The sequence below is a fragment of the Bactrocera oleae genome, chromosome 5, assembly GCF_042242935.1.
Source record: "Bactrocera oleae isolate idBacOlea1 chromosome 5, idBacOlea1, whole genome shotgun sequence".
Classification (NCBI taxonomy): domain Eukaryota; kingdom Metazoa; phylum Arthropoda; class Insecta; order Diptera; family Tephritidae; genus Bactrocera; species Bactrocera oleae.
Window position 1 is genome coordinate 26,472,479 of NC_091539.1, and position 20,193 is coordinate 26,492,671.

A 20,193-nucleotide genomic window follows, 5' to 3' on the forward strand; every position below is an offset into this window, starting at 1 on the left:
AAGTCGAAGTTGTCGTACTATTTTTGCTAATCAAAAGTTACAAATAGCTTCAACTTTATGTGGATCTGTTTTAATTAGATCTTTTGCAACTATATACCCCAAAAATTCGACTTCATTTTCCAAAAAGGCTTACTTTTCTAATGATATTTTTATATACGCTTTTTTAAGTATGTTGATTACTTGATTCAAATTTTTTTCATTAAATTCTGTTAATGCCATCATCATTGATACCCTTTTAAAAATTAAGAATGGAAGTGGATGTCAAAAAACTAAATTAAATTACTCTTTAGGATAAATATCCGATACCAGATACAAATGTTATACTTTCAAATTCCGAAGGATCACAGTCTTACTCCACAATTAATTTAGAACCAGGATTTTACCAAATTTTAATGAAGTTTGAGGACATCGAGAAAACTGCATTTTCAGTAAATCATGGGAAATACGAATTTTTAGGAATGCTACAAGTATTACAAGTATTTTAAAATTATGGCCATTAACCCTGTCATGTAGAAAAATAATTGACTGAGTTGATTTTGATCTAAAAAATTATCCTCTTTAATGTTATTTATTATTTTTGTTTTGTTTGGTGGTTGAGTACTTGGCGGTAATGAAAATATTATATTTGCTAAATTTCCATTTACACCTGTTATAAATATCCGCAAAGCATCTCGTCTATTCTTTGCGTTTAATAATTCTTTAGTTACCGCACTGTCCGATCTGTAAGTCATTATTTTTTTGTTAACCAGCAAGGTTAATTTCTCATTAACCTTATTATAATATTCGATAATTGAATAATTGTCCAGTCGCAAAATACTCAGTTTTTGCTAAATAATATGAACTGGTCGCTTGTCAGCGTAAGCGAAATCGAGTCGTGCCAAAATGGCATCAAAATTAAGTACCGTTCCGTGTTTAGAGAATATATCATTTGTGTGTAACTTTATTCTTCATTTATGTTACAGCAAATTATCTACGTCCTTATATATAAACTTATTGCATTACTATCTGATTCTTTCCAACTAAGTAAAATAAGTATTTTTGTTTACCAGAAACTTCTGCTAGTGACTTGACCACCTCAAGCAACTCTGTCCTGTAGTTGCCTTCGCAACTCTACTACCCCCAATCTGAGAGAAGCATTTGTTGTAGTAATTAGTCTAGCAATAAGATCTCGTTTTCACTATTTAGAGCTATTTTAAAAATGTTTTGGCTACTTTTTCTTTCCTTTGAATATGGGCATTTTTATACCCTGAACAGGGTATATTAAGTTTTCCACGAAGTTTGTAACACCCAGAAGGAAACGTCGGAGACCATATAAAGTATATATATAAATGATCACCGTGACGAGCTGAATTGATTTAGCCATGTCCGTCTGTCTGTCCGTCCGTCCGTCTGTCCGTCTGTATATACGCGAACTAGTCCCTCAGCTTTTGAGATATCGATCTGAAATTTTGAACAAGTCTTTTTCTTACCAAGAAGCTGCTCATTTGCCGGAACGACCGATATCGGACCACTATAGCATATAGCTGCCATATAAACTGAACAATCGGAATCAAGTGTTTGTATGGAAAACTCTTTCATTTGACGAGGTATCTTCATGAAATTTGGCGTGTATTATTATTTAAAGCATTCATCCAATCTTCGAAGAAATTGTATAGATCGGATGACTATAGCATATAGCTGCCATATGAACGATCGGAGTAAAGTGCTTGCATGGAACATTTTTTTATTTGACGAGGTATCTTCACGAAATTAGGCACGAGTTATTGCTTAAGGCAACAAATTATTCTCCACAGAAATTGGTCAGATCAGATCACTACATCATATAGCTGCCATACAAATTGAACGTTCGGAATCAAGTTCTTGTAAGCGGCAATTAATTCACTTTCCTTTACCTTATTTTCAACTTACTATTATTTATACCATTTGTTCTTATTTACGTAAAGCTACTTCACATCTGAAACTACGTAAAGCTACTTCACATTGAATCTAGAACAAAGAAAGTGTCGATTACTATATTAGTTATTTAGCTTATTTCGGCAGAACGTTAAATTTTCTTTTGTTTACAATTATTATTGTTATGCCTTCGGGTGAGGCCCACCAGCAATGTTTTAATAAGAATGAATTATTCCAATGGAAAAAGCATATCGAATTCTTAAATAATCAAAAACGTTAATTAAGATTTTATTTATGTGACTGCATAATTACAAAACTTAAGGTACAATTTTATTTACAGTTACCGTAAAGCTGCTGTGTGGCGGCTGCCGTTAACTCGCACATGTTGCTCGTAGACAAATTTGCAAAGAATATGCGTAAGGCTCTTCCATATACCTATGTTTACATGCACACATACTTATATATGTCACCATTGAATGCTTGGTTTTTTTAGATGTTATCAAAACTTTTAATAAGGAAAGCAAATAAATATATTATTGCACTATAACTAGAACTGTGTGTGATACACAATTTGGCAGCTCTTATATAGTGCATTTTTAATAAAACTTCGCCTCTAGAACATTCTGGCAACTACGAACTCGCTGTCTAGTTGCTTCTGGCAATTTATCGTCGGTTCGATTTTGTTCCATCATCCATGTTCGTCACACTGCCCTCCACCTAAGTCTGGTCGTCCCGATAAGACATATTTGCGGTACCAAACACAAAGCTTTTATGTCCCCCATCTTGTCTTCTGCGTTGGTGTTCTTCCTTAGCCGTCCTTCTCTTCGTAGAGTTAATTCCATCCGTTTTCCGGATACCCAGTTTCTGATACATCCCTTGACTTAAAGCTGCCTTAAGATTCCATTTTTGATCTGAACTTAACTCCATTGGAACACCGAATCATCTCGTTACTCACTTTTTGATGAATGCGCCCGTGAATGTGCCTCTTGATTAGAAATTGTGATACCATTCGTTGAAATGGTCCTTGACTACCAAAACATGACTATTTCCTAATTTGTTGTTAGGAAATGGACCATCTTCATCCTCGCCTATTCGCTCAACTGGCGCACACTAATTGTACTGTTTCATCTGGTCATGACTCCGGGACCTTGATCCTTTAGCTACATTGCAATCAGCATATTTGGTATTCCTCTCCATAGCTGATTGACGACAACCAATAAAATGTTTGCTTCAATTTCTTCAAAGTTTTCGTCATTCTCAAGTGCCCTCCTCTTGGACCTTTGTACTGCACGTTAAGAACTTCAGGTATTCTAACCTTTGGAACAACCTTAAGTACCCAGGAGGTTTGCCCATTTTCGGTTTTCCATACTCGATGCAAGCAGCCAACTTTAAACTGCTCCGCTCTACCCACTTTATGTCTCCACTCGTTGTACATTGGTTCAACTCCACTTCATGCATTATACCTTCCAATTCTGAACCTTCTTGTAGAGAGTCATCCGTTTCAGGTTTAATTTTATCCTGATCATCTACCTGCGAGGACACCCGTGCTGGTATACACGCTTCGTGCCCTGCCTACTGTGAGGACCCTTGTGCTGCTATACACGCTTCCTCCTCTTCCAACTGTGAGGATATCTGCACAAACATACGCATGTCCCGTTCTTTCGACTGTGAGGACCCTTGTGCTGGTACACACGCTTCCTCCTCTCCCAACTACATAAAGCTATTCCATTTTTCATCAATAATGCCCTATAATGCATTACTTGTATTGTATAATCCTATTTATACAATGATTATTTGGAAACAATTTTTGAGGTAAACGCTTTGTTTGATTTGCTTTTTAAATATAATGTTATTTTATTTTGTTTTGTAATATCAAAAGGCGTTTATAAAGAAGGTAAGTAATTGAATTTTATGTTGTTTCTAAAGAAGAAATAAAAAATATAATTGCAGAGGACGGAGAAAAATGCGTCGCCCGAACTGGAAATCTAGTGGGAGTGTCCCTATCGCAATTTTTGCCCAGTGGTGATTCCAAGGTAAGTTGCCTCATTTTCTGCTTTAAAGTTGGAAAGACCAATTACTTACATTTTCCTACCTCCTTTAGGTTGTATTGCCTTGCATTTGAAATGTGCGAAAGATTTTCCACATCACTAAACGCATGTCCACAGTCGCGCAGAGTTTGTGTGAACGTGCTACACTGGTAAGCGTGGCTGTGCAATGCTTAAATTAAGTATTTAAATATTCATTTACTTTGTGTATTTGTTAAGTGTCTTCAAATGACACAACACTTTCCATTTTATTGATGTGTCGTCAAATAACGGAATATTGGGTGTGCGGCGTCGAGAAGGTTAAGAATTTGATGTGTCGAATTGAAATATTCCATGTGTTGGGCATAGAGGTTGTGCGTAAATCGTTTGAAAATTAAATGAATCCTGGACACCAGCTCTATGGCTTGTACGTGGAATATCGTCATTTGGGCTTGTTATGTGAGGTAATGACAGCTTATTGAATACAAGTAAGTAATTTAAAACTCTTCTAGATGTTATATATAACAGAGGTCATATAGAGGCATTATAATAATATATAATTATGAATAATTTAATCATAACTGATAATAATAATATAATATATATAATATTATAATTTTAATATAAAATCAACTAAATGTGCAATTTCAACATAATTCTGTTGCAGGTATAAAGATGATACAATTTTAAATTGAATGTTGCTCCATTTCCATGCCACCGTTGCCAATTAAACAAATTTCTGGACGTTACGAAAAACAATTTGTGAAGCATCCATGGTTTTAACTACAAGAATTGGTAGATTGGTTTTGTGGTCATCTGGTACTGTCACAGTGTGAAGTTTGTCATCATTTCTGGACCTGCAACTATGACAAGAGAAAATCAGTCAAAAGGAAAGCCGTACACAGCCGTACGTGCACAGATGTGGGAGTGTCTTATTGTTGCGCCATATCACCGCCAGAAAATAAATTGTTGCCACCGCTAGTAAAGAATTGCAACGTATTGGTGATGGCATGTCGGACCTGCCAAAGGCGTTAAATATCGATGAACATCTGGCACTCTCAAAAACAACACCGATATCAGAAAGTATTGGGCACGTCGGTTGTATTTTCATTGATATTGGGCAACTATGTGGCGACCAGCCTTATTTGGACTGGATACCATTCTCGGACCGTTTGCCTATCTACAGGTAATACAACACAAAAGTTATTCCCTTGCATATACATAAGGAATAAAGAAATCTTGTGCCTAGCTTCGAGATATTCTAAAAGCCAATATTTCAGTATCTTCTGAGTGGTAGTGCTGAGTAATTAATCTCATTTCAAACTCACTTATCAATATCGTTCGCCACTTAAAAATATATGCACACATACGTGCATATACTTTTGTATATGTATACTTATACCTAATGGCTTAATTTTTTTTTATATTTTTTATTTCAACACATAAGAGTGCAATGCAAAAAACGCAAAGAATGCGAACGTTTAACATCTGAGAAATAGATGAACAATGCCCAAATGACCAATGTGAATCGTCGCACCGATGTTAATTCCTATGCTATGATGGCTGAAATGTTGTGATACTTATATGAATCAGGCGCTTAAATCATTTTAGGGTCGAGTTTTAGACAAAAAAAACCCGCGCAGAACTACTGTAGTGTAACATGGTGCATTATCGTGATGAAGGAACCAGACCATATTTTTTATGCATATAGATTTATAATTGTAGTAAAAGTAATTGTTTATAAGATTATATTTTTAGATGTACTTTACTTGTTTCAGCATACATTTTAAGTGCTAAGATCTATATTTTAACTTTTTGTAGTGTTAATACTTATATTTAACTGCAATATATTATATATACTCGTACATGCGTATATTTAACTTAAATATATACATATAAGGTATTAATTAATTTTAATATTTAGTTTAAGTAAACACATTTTTATAATTAAATAAATCGAAATAATAGAAAAATATAGTATTTCATTTAAAATAATTAGAATTGGTTATGGCATTGTATAAATCTACAAGTAACTAATCCTAAGATTTTCACTAATACACACGCAAAAATATCCCACTTAGTACGGGTTGCCTCGAAAATTCTACTACTAAAATCACACTTGGTATGGGTTGCCAACCAATATTCTGCTACTAACGTCACACTTTGTACGGGTTGCCAGCCACTATTCTACTACTAAAACGTCCAAATGACAGAAATCTGCTCTAGTGTGTTTTCGTGTTTGTTTTAAAATTTATAATTTTAAGAATGTTTTTATTCCATATTCAAATATTTTTGCGTTGTTTTAATTACTAAAGATTAAATTTACATAGTATTATCATTTTTTGTATTGAAATGTTATTAAATGTTTCCAATTTTATCAAATATATTAGTGTGTAACGGTGATTTAGAATATTTTGTGAATATTATTTATTACTTAGTAGATTGTTTTGATTATTGTTATTGTTCCTGAATTGTACCTCATTTTTTATATTTATTTCTTTTTTGTTCAATTCAAATAATTAATATTCATGAACCTGATTCATGTACCTGATTTTATGTATATATCTTTTCGAGATACAATTGTTATGAAAAGTAGATTGTTTTAGAAGTGTATATATTATATGGGTGAATATAGATCTCCTGGGGAACCGAACACCCAAAAATGATCGGTAACGCACCTAATTGCAAGCTCAGAGGTTGTGAGGAAAAGCAATAAATATATAATAATCTTTTGTTTCGAAAATATTCTTGAAAGTTTTCATTAATATTCTCCATTACAAATACATGTTCACAAACAAGCCTTTCATTTACATCTCTGTGTCAAAAAAAAGGCAGATTTGATCAGGTGATCACGGCTGTTTTACACACATAGGAAAACAGCTGATTATTTGGCTACTTGTAGGCATATACAATGGGTTATGGTAACAAAAAGGTACTCGATACACTAAAATAACGAATGGGTAATAAATAAAATAACATATCGAAGAAAATCGAGGTAACAGATATGTTTTTTATAACTAACAAATAGGTAACAAATACGCTAATATGTTTATATAGAAACGGATTTATAGAGAAGGAGCAAATGTTAGCTGTTCTAAAATGTTAATTACGATGAAGGAACATCGAAAACGCGCAAGTTGGAAAATAAAATTTCACCACAACTATCAGGGTACGAAACGAACTACACCACTCTATAAGCAAAATGTATACACATGCATATGCACAGATGTTCTTTGATATGCGCATAAACAAAAATTGAAATAATAAAAACGAAAGAAATTGACTTCTGACAGAAAAATAGTAATAATCAGGGAAATAATATGAAAATAGAATTCAATCATCATTTAATAAAAAGAGTTATGAAAATAAAAAATAGTATATAAAAATATGATAGGATTTGAACTTAGGCAAAACATTTCATTGCAATAAGGAAGTGTGCTATACAAGCAGCATCACAGATGATATTCACGCTACTTTGTCTAATCTGTGAACTGAAACAGCTATTGTTGTTTACTTGCTTCAATGTTCATATGTCTATATGTGAATATTCTTGAAATTGCCTTCCTTCATTCGCATGTCCAAATATATTTGCATATATGTACACATATGTACATATGTATGTCCCTCAATATGTCTTTCGCAAAAAATCAAACACTCGCGCAAGTGACAAAAAAAACGTAGACGCACTATCATCGGCCAATAATATTCAAGCGAACTCGCGGCTTATTTTCTAAGTATTTCATATTACAACGACAACAAATTCATTCAAAAGGAACGTGCGTCTGCTTCAAAGCAAAGTGCGCTCGTTCATAACTCTGTGCCGCGCTATTTTTTCTGTGCGCCTGGTAAGCCACATTTGGTTTTCATATAGAATTCCTACGCAAATGCGAAATTTAAGTTTATAAAATGAATGAATGAATGAAATTGAATTTGAAGTATTCAGTAAAATTGAAGAAGTTTCATTTAATTTCAGTAATTTTACAACTGATCCTATCATTCCCTTCGCATTTGTATTTTGCCCACAAGCTGCCTACTCGCAACGATGCTAAAAATCAGAAATTGAAGAATTTGTCTGATGTTCCTTTCAGAAAGGAGAATTGGCAACATGACCTCTTAGCGATTTGAAATATTATTTAAATTTTTTTCATATTATGCACTATTTATGGCATTAAATTATAAAATTTATATAAAATTGCCATTCATATGAAATCATTAACTACTTCTATATATTCTAAGCACACTGCACATAGTACTTTTATATGTTTACTTATTATCATTATTTCATAGTTTCTCAATTTAGCCCATTTTATCTAAAAACGACGCTATGAAAATGCAGCCCAATCGGTAACCGCAATATTTCAAAAGAGCATAAGTCAACTTTCAATAGCCAACCACAGCAAAAAGGACAAACAAGACAACATAGCCGACCGACATTGTCGTAAAATTGTGGATTCAAACAAATTTTGTCAACTCCCCGACGATGCTCAAAATTTGGCGTCGATATGTATGCGGGCTCGTTTGTATGTATGTATGTTTGTCGACAAAGTCGTCTTTTCGTTTTTTTCAACAACACAATGTCTGCGCGAACTCGCCGTTATTTCGTTGGCTTGCCACCATACACAGAGGCGTTCTAACTGAGGACTCTTAGTATATTATTATGTTGCTTAATTTGTATTGAAAAATACTGATGCATTTATGAATTATTTTCGTAATATAATATATATTATATATATATATATATAAATACACATAAATTCATACCTATAATCGTTTTTAAACTAAATTCGATAAATAAAATATATATCTGAAATAATTATGTGGCAGTGCGCCCCAATCCCCCCTTGCCTGCGATCGTTCAACTCGCAAAAAGCAAAAAGTGTGGACAAAAGTCATTGCTTGTGCGGGGCAAGAAGAAGCAAGCATCGGCGTACGTGTATTTAAGAATGTATGTGTGCTTATCACTAAAATTTAAATTTTTCATATCATAGAAATTGAAAACATATATCTAAATAGGTATGCGCAACTATTTTTCATATAGGAATATTCGTTGTGTCTATTTATAGCATTTCGCACATTGCGTGGTGTATTTTTATTTTTCGAAGTTATATTTTTCGATGTTCCCTCATGTGGAATTACAAATTAGTACTCAAAAAGATTTCAGTTAACATTTGCTCCTTCTCTATTCATTTACATTCTCTGCCCTTATATAGTAGACTTTTTACAAAACATCGCCTCTATAACATTTTGGCAACTACAAATTCGCTAACTAGTAGATTCTGTAAATTTTTCGACAATTCAATTTTGTACGATCATGCGTGCAAGGATGACATGACAAGAAAATCCTCCCTTTGCTATCTGAGAGAGCTTATGAACTTTTAGTGCTGCTAAAGAAACCACGAGTTCATGAGCTACTGAACAGATGACAAGCAAAAAAATTAACTGCCAGATAAAATCCCGATTAAAATAACTGACAAAATCAATTCATTATTTTTCATAAGAAAGTTTTATGCTGAAGCAGCAACAGTTAAAGTGATATTGTTTTTAATAAAATATAAAATATTTGGTTGAGTGTTTTTATATAAAATAAAATTTGTAAGTATGTTATTAAAGCCGTAACAAACATATGTATCTCATTACATGCCAAAATGTAAACATCGGTGTGTGGCTGGGTGCGTAGGAGCGCGACGTTTTTTCAATTTCCCTAACAAGGAGAAGGTATATGGGTGATATTAAAGGCGATAACGCGCCTTTTGTAGACCTCTGCGGTAGTGTGGAAATTACAAACTCCCAAAAAATGTAATAATAATTTACTAAAATATTTTTTCCACAGTGGCAACATTGACAAATGTTATAAAAAATATAGACTTACAGAGCGCTCTCTCGAAACAAAGAGTTTCCCATCATGTCATCTTTGCCGTGGATAAAATGATCCGAACTCTTTGATTCGAGTGAGCGCTGTCAAAGTCCACATTTTTTATAACACTTGATAGTGGTGCCACTAAGGAAAGAGATAAGTTTTGAGATGTTTTAATGTATTTCTTGGGTATTTTTCGGTTTCCGTTTTACAGAAAAATATACATAATTAAAATTAGTTTAACAAGCTAGATTTTCTATATGACTTCTAAATATAAGTACATGTATATTTTAATCACAAAAGATTTTCAAAATTAACGTTTGAAACTAAATTTAACAAGATATTTTAATATTTCAAAACACACAAGTTTTAAATAACCTAAACATGATCTTTATTTCTTTTTTATATACTCAATAAACAAATGTCTTTTGCTAATTTATTCAGAAGTCCAAGTTTACATAACATTTGCTGGGAATTCTAACCAAAATAAGTATATACGTTGACAATTGGCTAAGCGAAACAAGCTCTGCGACAAAATACCCGCTCTTTCTTAAAACCAAAACTTTATTAAATCTCTTTCAATAAAGATAAGAAATACACGTGAAAGTCACTAAAAAATCTGATCTCATAAATAACGCACTGATTTCGTAATTTATTTCTGTGGGATTCTTAGTGGGGGTTCGTTGTTTTGCTTGTCATCTGTTCAGTAACTCATGAACTTACTTTCAGTGCCGCTAAAAAAACCATGAGATCATGAGCTCTCCCAAAAAGCAAAGAGAGAAGCTTCGGATCATTTTATCCATGCTGTAAACAGATTTGACAACCAATGTGTGTCATTCTGTTAACCAAAACGTAACAAACAAGGTACGCATATAAGAGGTAACATAGAACGAGACAGCATGCCTTAATTGCAATTGGATAGAGCGAGAAAACCATTAAGCATCGAATGGCGATGTGTTACTTTTTTCCCACTTTCTAAACAAAAATAAGTTTAGTTTAACGTATGCATAAGTGAACAATAACTAGTCGTTAACACGTTTGCTAGCAGATACCCGTCTTGCAGGGTAGCTACTGTTTGTTAAGTGCACATAGACGACGACAAGCGACAGTCAGCATCTGAAAATCAGTTATTTAAAAGCAGCACCACTTCACGTCAGCTGGCTTGAAGTTGTCTCTGTTGTTAAATTAAAACCAGTTCTAATTTTGCCGACTATGGGCAGTTGTAGTGTTGCCACCAATATGTGATATGTAAAATTATTCAAAGCTCTAACAAATCTAATGTTATTCTACCAATAGAACCATAAAATAGCACTGATATATTATTTGTAATAACAATTAATAATTTAAAACAATGTATCGATATGTTTGCTTATTTTTTTAGACAAAAAATTTCACTTTGTACAAAACATTTAATTTCCATTGAAGTTAAAGGTTTTAGTAAAGGCAACAATGAAATTTTGTACATCAGCTGTTTGATATGTCGCAGCCGTCTTCAAAATGTTATAGAAGCTGGCTTCAAGACGACATTTGCCGACCAGAAAATTTAGCTGTCGTGCAGACGTGTCGTGCCGTCATCTTTGTGTTCAGAGCATTAATATTAACAAGTAAGGATGGTCTAAGTTCGAGCATAATATTTTATACTCTTGCAACTTGCGCGGATCAAAGCTGGATAAACCCCTTAAGGTGTTATGAAAACTTTATATTAAAGCGCAAGAATTCAACATTCACTATTGGATGAAGTCGTGATTGGATTACAATCAAATAAGCTATATGGGGACTAAAGCAAGTTTTTATCCAATTATATTAATTTCAAGCACAAGCATACATTATTATTTAAGAAACACATATTTTCAATTTCAATAAAATAATCCACATATGCGGTAAAAAATCAGCCGGAAACTCGAAATTTGTCTATTAGGTATGTATGGAATTATTGATCCGATTGAATCCATTTTTGACAGACAGGCATACTATTATCAAGAAAAGATTCTCTCCAAATTTCAATTATATATATAAAAGATTGATTTGATAAAAAGATCGCAATAGGCTTTGGTGTCCATTAATTCGGTACCTAAGGGCTTGTACAGTTTTGGTTCGATATGAACAATTTTTATTCATAAGGTTCCGAGGCCCTATTTGTGCAAAATTTTATCCCGCTATATTAATTGGTGATTTATTTAGATACTAGAATGTTAAAGAATCAAAAGGAATTTAAAATTGTGTTATATAGGAAGTAGACGTGGTTGTAGTCCGAATGTGGCACTGTAACATGGGATAGGCAGAATTATATTATATACCGAATTTGGTTGAAATCGGTCAAGCACGTGAGAGATATGTGATTTCACCTAAAAGTGGACGGTGCTAGCGGCTCCTTAATGCGTCTGACGCATTTAAATATTGATTTATCACACAACTTTAGTAGTTTTTAACAAAACCGTTATATGGATATAGTAACAAGGGTTGAAAAAATTTGACCTGTGCAAATCTGGGTGATTTAGCTTTATTGGTTTGAGAGATATAAATGTATATTAAGCGTATTAGGGGGCGGGGCCACGCCTACATTTAAACCACCGGTGGCTCTCCTCAATGTGATTCCATGTGACAAATTTGAGTTTTGTATCTTTATTTAGTAATGGCGTTATGTGGGCGTGGCAGTAGTCCGATTACGCCATCTACGAACTTGTTCTTACTTTTTCGCCAAGGAACATGTGTACCAAGCTTCATCAAGATATCTTAATTTTTACTCAAGTTATCCTTGCACAGACGGACGGAAGGACAGATTGACAGTCATCCGGATTTCAACTCGTCTCGTCATCCTGATCATTTATATAATATATACAACTCAATATATATCTCAAATAGCTTTAGGTGATGCAAACAACCGTTAGAACAAAACTAATATCCTCTGTAGCAACATGTTGCTAGAGTATAAAAACATTTTGAAATGAAAACAGTTTCGTGTGGCAACCCTCAAATCAACTCCATTCAGAATTCACTTCTAGTAGAATATTTACCGTTTATTCTTATAGGCTTTACCCGTGTAGAATATAACCGGGTAGAAAAGAAGCATAAACATGGTAACTGGGATAATGTCATGATTTGAATGCTTGAAGGTGTACATACATATGTGGATGATACATGCGTATATAAGTGTTAAATGATAAAATATAGGATTTATATAAATTGCTATTGTTATATATTAAGTTTGTAAGCATATTATGATAGTATGTTTTGTACATACATATACCATATACATATAAATACACATGCGGTCAATAAAATCCCACCACCACTTTTGTAGGCTATCTTCAGCTATATATAACTATAAATTTGAAAAAATGTCTACTAGATCCACTTAATAGCCACTAAGAAATAAATTATTTTTTGTTGAAATTGGGTTACACAATGTTCAGTCATATTCGTGTTTTGGTTGTGTATTTGAAAAGTTGTGCAAAATGCCAAATAATCAGAAAAATTAACGGGTGACCAAAAAATGTCCATATTGGCATTAGACGAAGAAAAGTTATCTTCTCGGCAAACAGCAGATAGTATTGGTTGTGGCTATTCAACTACTGTTCGTCCTATACAAAAAAAAAAGATAATAGTGATGTGTTGGACCGTAAAATGGGATCAGGTCGTCGTCGTAAGTCAACAGAGATAACAGACAACTGGGGGAATAAATTTAAGTGACCGCTTCAAAAGTGCACCTTCTATAATGGCGAAAGTGCAAAATTTTACCAAGTGGATTTAATTGTCGAAACTAATTGCCTTATTTTCCAAGATGACTCAGCGTAATGCCATCGTCCAAAATAGGTAAGTTTTGATTGGAAATAAATCTTGTATAAGATATTTTATTTTTATTTTATTTTTAGTTGACCAATACATCTACGATCTAGGAATACATTGCTTGGATTGGCCTGGAATTTTGACCGATTTAACCCCTATTGAGCACTTATGACACATAACGAAGTGTAAAGTTGCTAAACAGAAGCCAACAAATAAAATGCAATTGATAAAGATTTTAGAACTGGTGGAACGACTCGTTATTAAAAGAGCGTATTGTGTAGTCTATATTTATACCGTTAGTGGTGAAAATGATTTAGTCGCTTTAAATTAACTTTGTTGTTATTGTTATCTGTTAATTATTTCTGAATATCATGGAACATTTGTGTTGTTATAAAAACCATTTTCAAGAACAATTATTGTGGATAGCTAATTTACATTATATAGCCAAACAAACAAAAATGGCCATAATATTCTAACTTTATAAACAAATTGCTCATGTGATTTTATTTGAATTAAATTTGGTTGTTCGTTTTTTGACTGCAAGTGTATATGAAAGTATATTATATTGTCAAACATAAGACATATTTAAAAATTAGGTCATATTTTTACATTGTCTAGAAATGTTGTTTTAAAATAGTATATTTATAATAAAATGTAATAGTCTATCATAGATATTCCCAAAAGGAATTTCATATCAATACATGTGATTACATATAAACGTATAAAAATATAAGCCGAAGGGCTAACATATGTACGTCTGTAATAACATTTTATACTTCTGAGCATAATTTTCGTTCAACGCTCAGCTCTGTTCACGCTCCACTGTTAAAATTTCTCCTTCCGAACTAGCTGTGGTGAAATCCACCAGGTGCTTCTGCGAAAATAAAAGCACTCACAGCGTGTCGTTTCATCATCGGAAAACGATTTACTTTTATTAGGGTGGGCTGCAAAAGATCAATAATAAAACAAGAAACAGTAATGCGAGAAGCTATTACGCCAAATATGCGATTGGGAGCTACGCTTAGATATTTGACTTAAGTAACTTAAAATCATAATCACGATTAATGGATTAGTAACTCATAAATTAATGTTTTTAAATAATTAAAAGTTCATTAAATTTTCACATCATCATCCTAACCAAATATTTTATATCATAAAATTAAAACAAATCTTACAAAAATTTATAAATTATGTTATAAATATATATGGGGCCTTCTCGTCTTTTAATTAATTTTAGCTTTCTACGACTAGTCCATCTTACAACTGTCAGAAATATCAAAAAATTTAGATTTTCATCAGTAAGAAGTTGTAAGCTCGGATATGTAACCTGAGTAATAAAGCGTTAAGTTGTTGGAATTAGAAGTAAAGATATGTGTGTAGCCATGAAATTGGGACTTTTATATAATAATCCAGAAAACCTTACAACTTCTTTGTGATGTTGCTTGTGAGGTTTATTTTGGAAGATTATTCTTGCTTGAACTCATAAGAAAAAAGCTTAAAAAGGTCACCATATGAAGTAAAAATCATTCTACTGTCAAACATTTATTTTATAAAAATAAACAAAGCAAAATAAAGAAATGGATAGCCAAGAAAAGTAAGTAATTTCGCAAATTTAAAAATTTTGACGTAAACATAATAATTTCATTTATTTTTAATCTTACAATCGCTTATATATCAAATCTATCTTATCTACATAAATGTGTGTGTGATATCGGTTGTTTTTAAATGTGCAACTCAATGCTAAAAATGTTCGTATTGATAAATGTTGAATGCATGTGTGTGGCATCCCTACAAGAAGCTGCTGAAACAACTCACATTTATTATGTCCGTACTGACAGTCAAATGAACAGTAAAATGACTGTCAGTGTTTACAATTTTTCTAAAAGCAAATTCGGTATACGTCGACAGCATACATTTCCATAAAAGTTTCGAGAAGTTGTGAAATACTTATGTAACTATATTTCGTGCGATAAACCAAAACTGTTGCGTGCTTCTGTGTAATAACTTTCGTTTTATTAAAAATAAATAAATAACGAAGGAGTTTTCAAATATAATATACGTAAGTTATTATTAAGTTTAAAATAAAATGTATTTCTTTAGTTACTTTTCATTTTCATCTAGGCATTTTTAAATTCCAAAATATTCATGACATAAAGAAACACGTACAGCAGAGCTTTTGGGAGGAGCAAGCATAAAAACAAGTGAAAATTTCATTCTATAATTTTTTATTTAATTATATTTGTGTTACACTCTTTTTTTATATTTATGTATATTATTATAACTAATTTTAATTGAAAGTTTTGAACTTATTACAGAAATAAAAATCTCTGCGCAAAAGAATTTTTCACTTATGATAGACTTACAGTCATAACTGACAAATTGCAGCTATGATAACGCTTCAATTATAACTGACAATTTTCTGCTTTGATAGATTTATGGTCAGCAATGACTCAGAAAAAGACATGAGAGTGATTAGTATAGATATATAGTGAATCAATTCCGAATACCCATGTGTTAAAGAGATATGCAAACTCACACACACTCACACACATACGTTTGTTTACATCAGTTTTTGCACAAGGCTCTTAAAAAATGATAGAAACTTTGTTCTGCGTGCTGAAAAACTTTTTTCCTGTGACTGTCATATGACTATTTTCTAGTTCTGTTAATAGATCTTTGAGAATGCTTATTAATGTATATGTATTTATATTAAAATAACTGATAAGCATAAATAGCTTTTTATTCGTACATGTGTATTAAATACATACATACATACATACTTACAAATGAAATTTTGACCGAATTATTTAACCATAGACTTCCTCCAAGTACACCACTCTACTCGGGAAAAACTGGCTCACCCTAATGAAATACACCACACCTGCGAACACTTAAGGAATTTCACCCCATACGACGACACCACCACTCTCAACCTCTGAGAACAACATGCACGAAGTCACCTAACAAAAAGAACGGGACCATCGCTAAATCTGCGTTCGCTTAAACGGATCCGATTGAACAGCTGGCACGAAAGTTGCAACTTTATACGTGAACCATCGCGGTCACCGCATCAATGCTTATGCAATTCAACAACGCAGCACGTGATTTTTGGATCCTCTCCGCCTCTTGTTTTCGGCCAGAACATTTGTAGCGTCGGACATTTTTATTTACGATGTTTTGTGCAAGTATCTAAAATATTCATGGTCCTTCGAGCCTTACTGAAAGGCACCTTCGGATTTTTACAAAAAACTGTGTTAAGAAATACAATAAATAATTATAGTGGTGACAACGAAACAGAAGCTAAAAACATTTGTTCTCACTGAATTTTGTTATTATAGCTATAGCGGTTTAGTAGATATGCACATTAAACTTATTAGGGGCGGGACCACTTACACTTTTAAAAAAATTTAATTTAATTAATTTATTTTTTAATAAATTGCCATAACTAAGGGTGCAGATGCTCCTCCCTAATGTGATCCTGTATACCAAATAACGGTCTTGTATATTATTGTGAAACTTAGATATGGCAATTTATTTGTGTTTGATCAATAGCGTTTTGTGGACGTGGCAGTGATCCGTTTATGCCCATCTGCAATACCAACCGTCTTATGGTACCAAGAAACATGCGTACCAAGTTTCATAAAGATATCTCAATTTTTACTCAAGTTACAGCTTGCACGGACGGACGGACGGACAGAAAGTCACCCGGATTTCAACTCGTTTCTTCATCCTGATCATTTATATATATATAACCCTATATCTAACTCGATTAGTTTTAGGTGATACAAACAACCGTTAGGTGAACAAAACTATTATACTCTGTAGCAACAGGTTGCGAGAGTATAAAAATTGAGTAAACAAAAGATATGTATATAATAACAAAGACACTGCACTTTTGTGGTACAACAAAAAAAGTAACAAAATTTGCAAACTAAGACAAAAAATTTTAAAAATGGTGCAGTGACTCAAAAAAGGTATACATTGTTATAAAAATAAAAAATATATTTAGGTAAAGTAAAAAGTTCGTTTGGTTTTTTATTGATTTTTCAAAAGACGATAACTTTGTGTACATTTGTCCGATTTAAGTCAGATATGCGCCGTTTTGTTCGTAAACTTGTTGCCAACGAGATGCCAACTTCATTATACCCCTCTCGTAGAAGACTGCGTCCCTATTGCCAAAAAACTCGGAGAGCCAATTTTCACAGGCCTCTCTTGAGGCCAACTTCTCACCATCAAGCGCGTTCGCCATGGGCAGGAAAATATGGTAATCCCTTGGTGCCAGGTCCGGACTGTAAGGTGGGTGCATTAGGACCTCCCATCCGAGCTCCCGGAGCTTCTGGCGCGTCACCAAAGACGTGTGTGGCCTGGCATTGTTCTGATGGAACACAATTCGGCCGCTGTTGATCATAGATGGCCTCTTCTGGATGAGTGCTGCCTTCAAGCGGTCTAGTTGTTGACAGTAGAGGGCTCAATTGAGCGTTTGGCCATAGGGGAGCAGCTCGTAGTAAATGATTTCTTGCGAATCCCATCAAACACGCAGCAAAACCTTCCTGGCCGTCAATCCGATCTTGGCCACCGTCTGGGCTGCTTTCCCGAGCTTTGACCACGACCGTTTGCGCTCGATATTGTCGTAAGTGACCCATTTTTCATCGCCAGTCACAATCCGCTTCAGAAACGGGTCGATTTTGTTGCGATTCAGCAGCGATTCGCAGATGGAAATTCGGTCCATCATGTTTTTTGCGTTAGTTCGTGTGGCACCCAAACATCGAGCTTCTTTTTGAATCCAAGGTTATGAAAATGGTTCCAAGCGGGTTTCTGGCTTATCTTTATTTCCTCAGCAATTAAATAAGTGCTCACGTGACGGTCTGTTTCCACTATTTCCATAATTTTATCGCAATTTTCGACGACAGGCCTCCCGACGCGTGGTGCATCTTTGACATCGAAATTACCGGAACGGAACCTAGCAAATCATCTTGATCAAATAAGATCAAGGCCAGACGCCATCATACTCACCAAAAAGGATGGTGCATCGTACGCCGACATCCTCCGATCCGAAAATAAAAGGTGACAGCGGACTAGAGGAACTCGGCACCTACATAAGAAAAACATTGAAGGGAGACCTGCTTTTGGAACTTAAAAATCAAGCGGAAAAGAGAGCTGAATCATTTCAAAGCGCTTTAGAGGGAGTGATCGGTGAAATGGCAGTCATACAGCCCAAAACCCACAACGTTACAATTATGTGCAAGGATTTGGACGAAATAACAACTCCGGAAGAAATTTGTGAGGCGCTGCAAAAATGAGTGCGGGATACAGAACTTAGGGAAAACAAACATTAAAAGTATGCGAAAGACCCGAAGCGGTACCCAAATAGCTCTCATATGCCTGCGCGCTCAGGATGCCAAGGCTGCGCTTAAGGTAGGCAAAGTTAAGATCGGGTGGTCTATCTGCCGCCTCCGGGAATATTCCCCTATTCCCCGTTGCTTTAGGTGTTTCCACGTGGGGCACATGGCGCGCAAATGCTGCAACCCCGTAGACAGGTCGTCCCTGTGCACACGTTGTGGCGCCGGCGGACATGTAGCAAAAACATGCACCAACGACCCAAGCTGCATGTTTTGCAAAGGTGCACACTCAGTATTGAGTACGACTTGCCCCAAGTATTTGGAGATGGTAAAGTCGGTAGGAAAATGAGGATACTACAGCTTAATTTAAACCACTGTGCACAAGATCTGCTTAAACAGACATTATTTGAGGAAAACATTGATGTCGCCTTACTAAGCGAGCAATACTCGCAGCGTTCGGAAAGCACCTGGATCACAGACATATCTGGCAAGGCTGCAATATGGTCATGTAAAGGCCAGCCTTTTATATCCTGCTCCAAAAACAATAATTGTTTCACATGGGCAAATATACGTGGCATATACTTTTTTAGCTGCTATGCTCCTCCCAGCTCCTCAATAATAGATTTTGAAAACTTCCTACTGGAGCTTGCTCTAGAAACCAGAGGGAAATCGCCAGTCTTAATCGCGGGCGACTTTAATGCGTGGTCAACTGCCTGGGGTAGCAGACGCACAAGCCATCGTGGACGTCTGTTACTAGAATTCCTAGGTCAGACGAATCTTACCATAATCAATAGCGGAACGCAAAATACCTTTCAAAAAGGAAACAAAGGCTCCATAATCGATCTTATGTTTGCAAACGACGCTCTAAGTAGGCACATAAAGTGGACGGTGTCGGATATATTTACAAATAGTGACCACATGGCTATTATTGCTGATGTTTCGTTTTCCGGAGAGACGGAACCCCGCAGCAAGAGCACTTGCCAAAAACGTAGCTGGAAACAAAAAGAGTTTGATGCCGACCTTTTTGGGATAGTTTGGGGCTCGGCAGATGCACAAGGTGAGGAAGCTACCCACCTGGTATCCGCAGTGCGAAAAGAACTGGTCACAGCATGCGATGCAACTATGCGTAGAATAGTACACCACAACAAACGAAAGCCAGCCTATTGGTGGAATGAAGAAATAGCTACGCTCAGAAAACTCTGTAAAGCAGCTAGACGCCGTCTGCAACGTAATCAATGTGGGGAAAATGCAAACAGCCTCAGAGAAATGTTTAAAACACAAAAGAAGCTTCTAAAGT

The 20,193-nt window shown here is 34.6% G+C and overlaps 2 long non-coding RNA genes across 3 annotated transcripts; both read left to right on the top strand.

The window, feature by feature from the left end:
• Positions 1-501: 501 nt before the first annotated feature.
• LOC138857419 (uncharacterized) lies at positions 502-5,861 on the top strand. 2 transcript variants are annotated; one of them, XR_011396490.1, is made up of 5 exons: positions 502-3,926; positions 3,995-4,090; positions 4,158-4,405; positions 4,585-5,103; positions 5,365-5,861. It is a non-coding gene; the product is annotated as an uncharacterized lncRNA (long non-coding RNA). The 2 variants fall into 2 exon arrangements; XR_011396491.1 differs by having other exon boundaries at positions 4,158-4,381; positions 5,365-5,860.
• A 9,417-nt stretch (positions 5,862-15,278) lies between these two features.
• LOC118680367 (uncharacterized) lies at positions 15,279-16,875 on the top strand. Its single transcript, XR_004975890.2, has 3 exons — positions 15,279-15,616; positions 15,679-15,758; positions 16,375-16,875. It is a non-coding gene; the product is annotated as an uncharacterized lncRNA (long non-coding RNA).
• Positions 16,876-20,193: the final 3,318 nt, after the last annotated feature.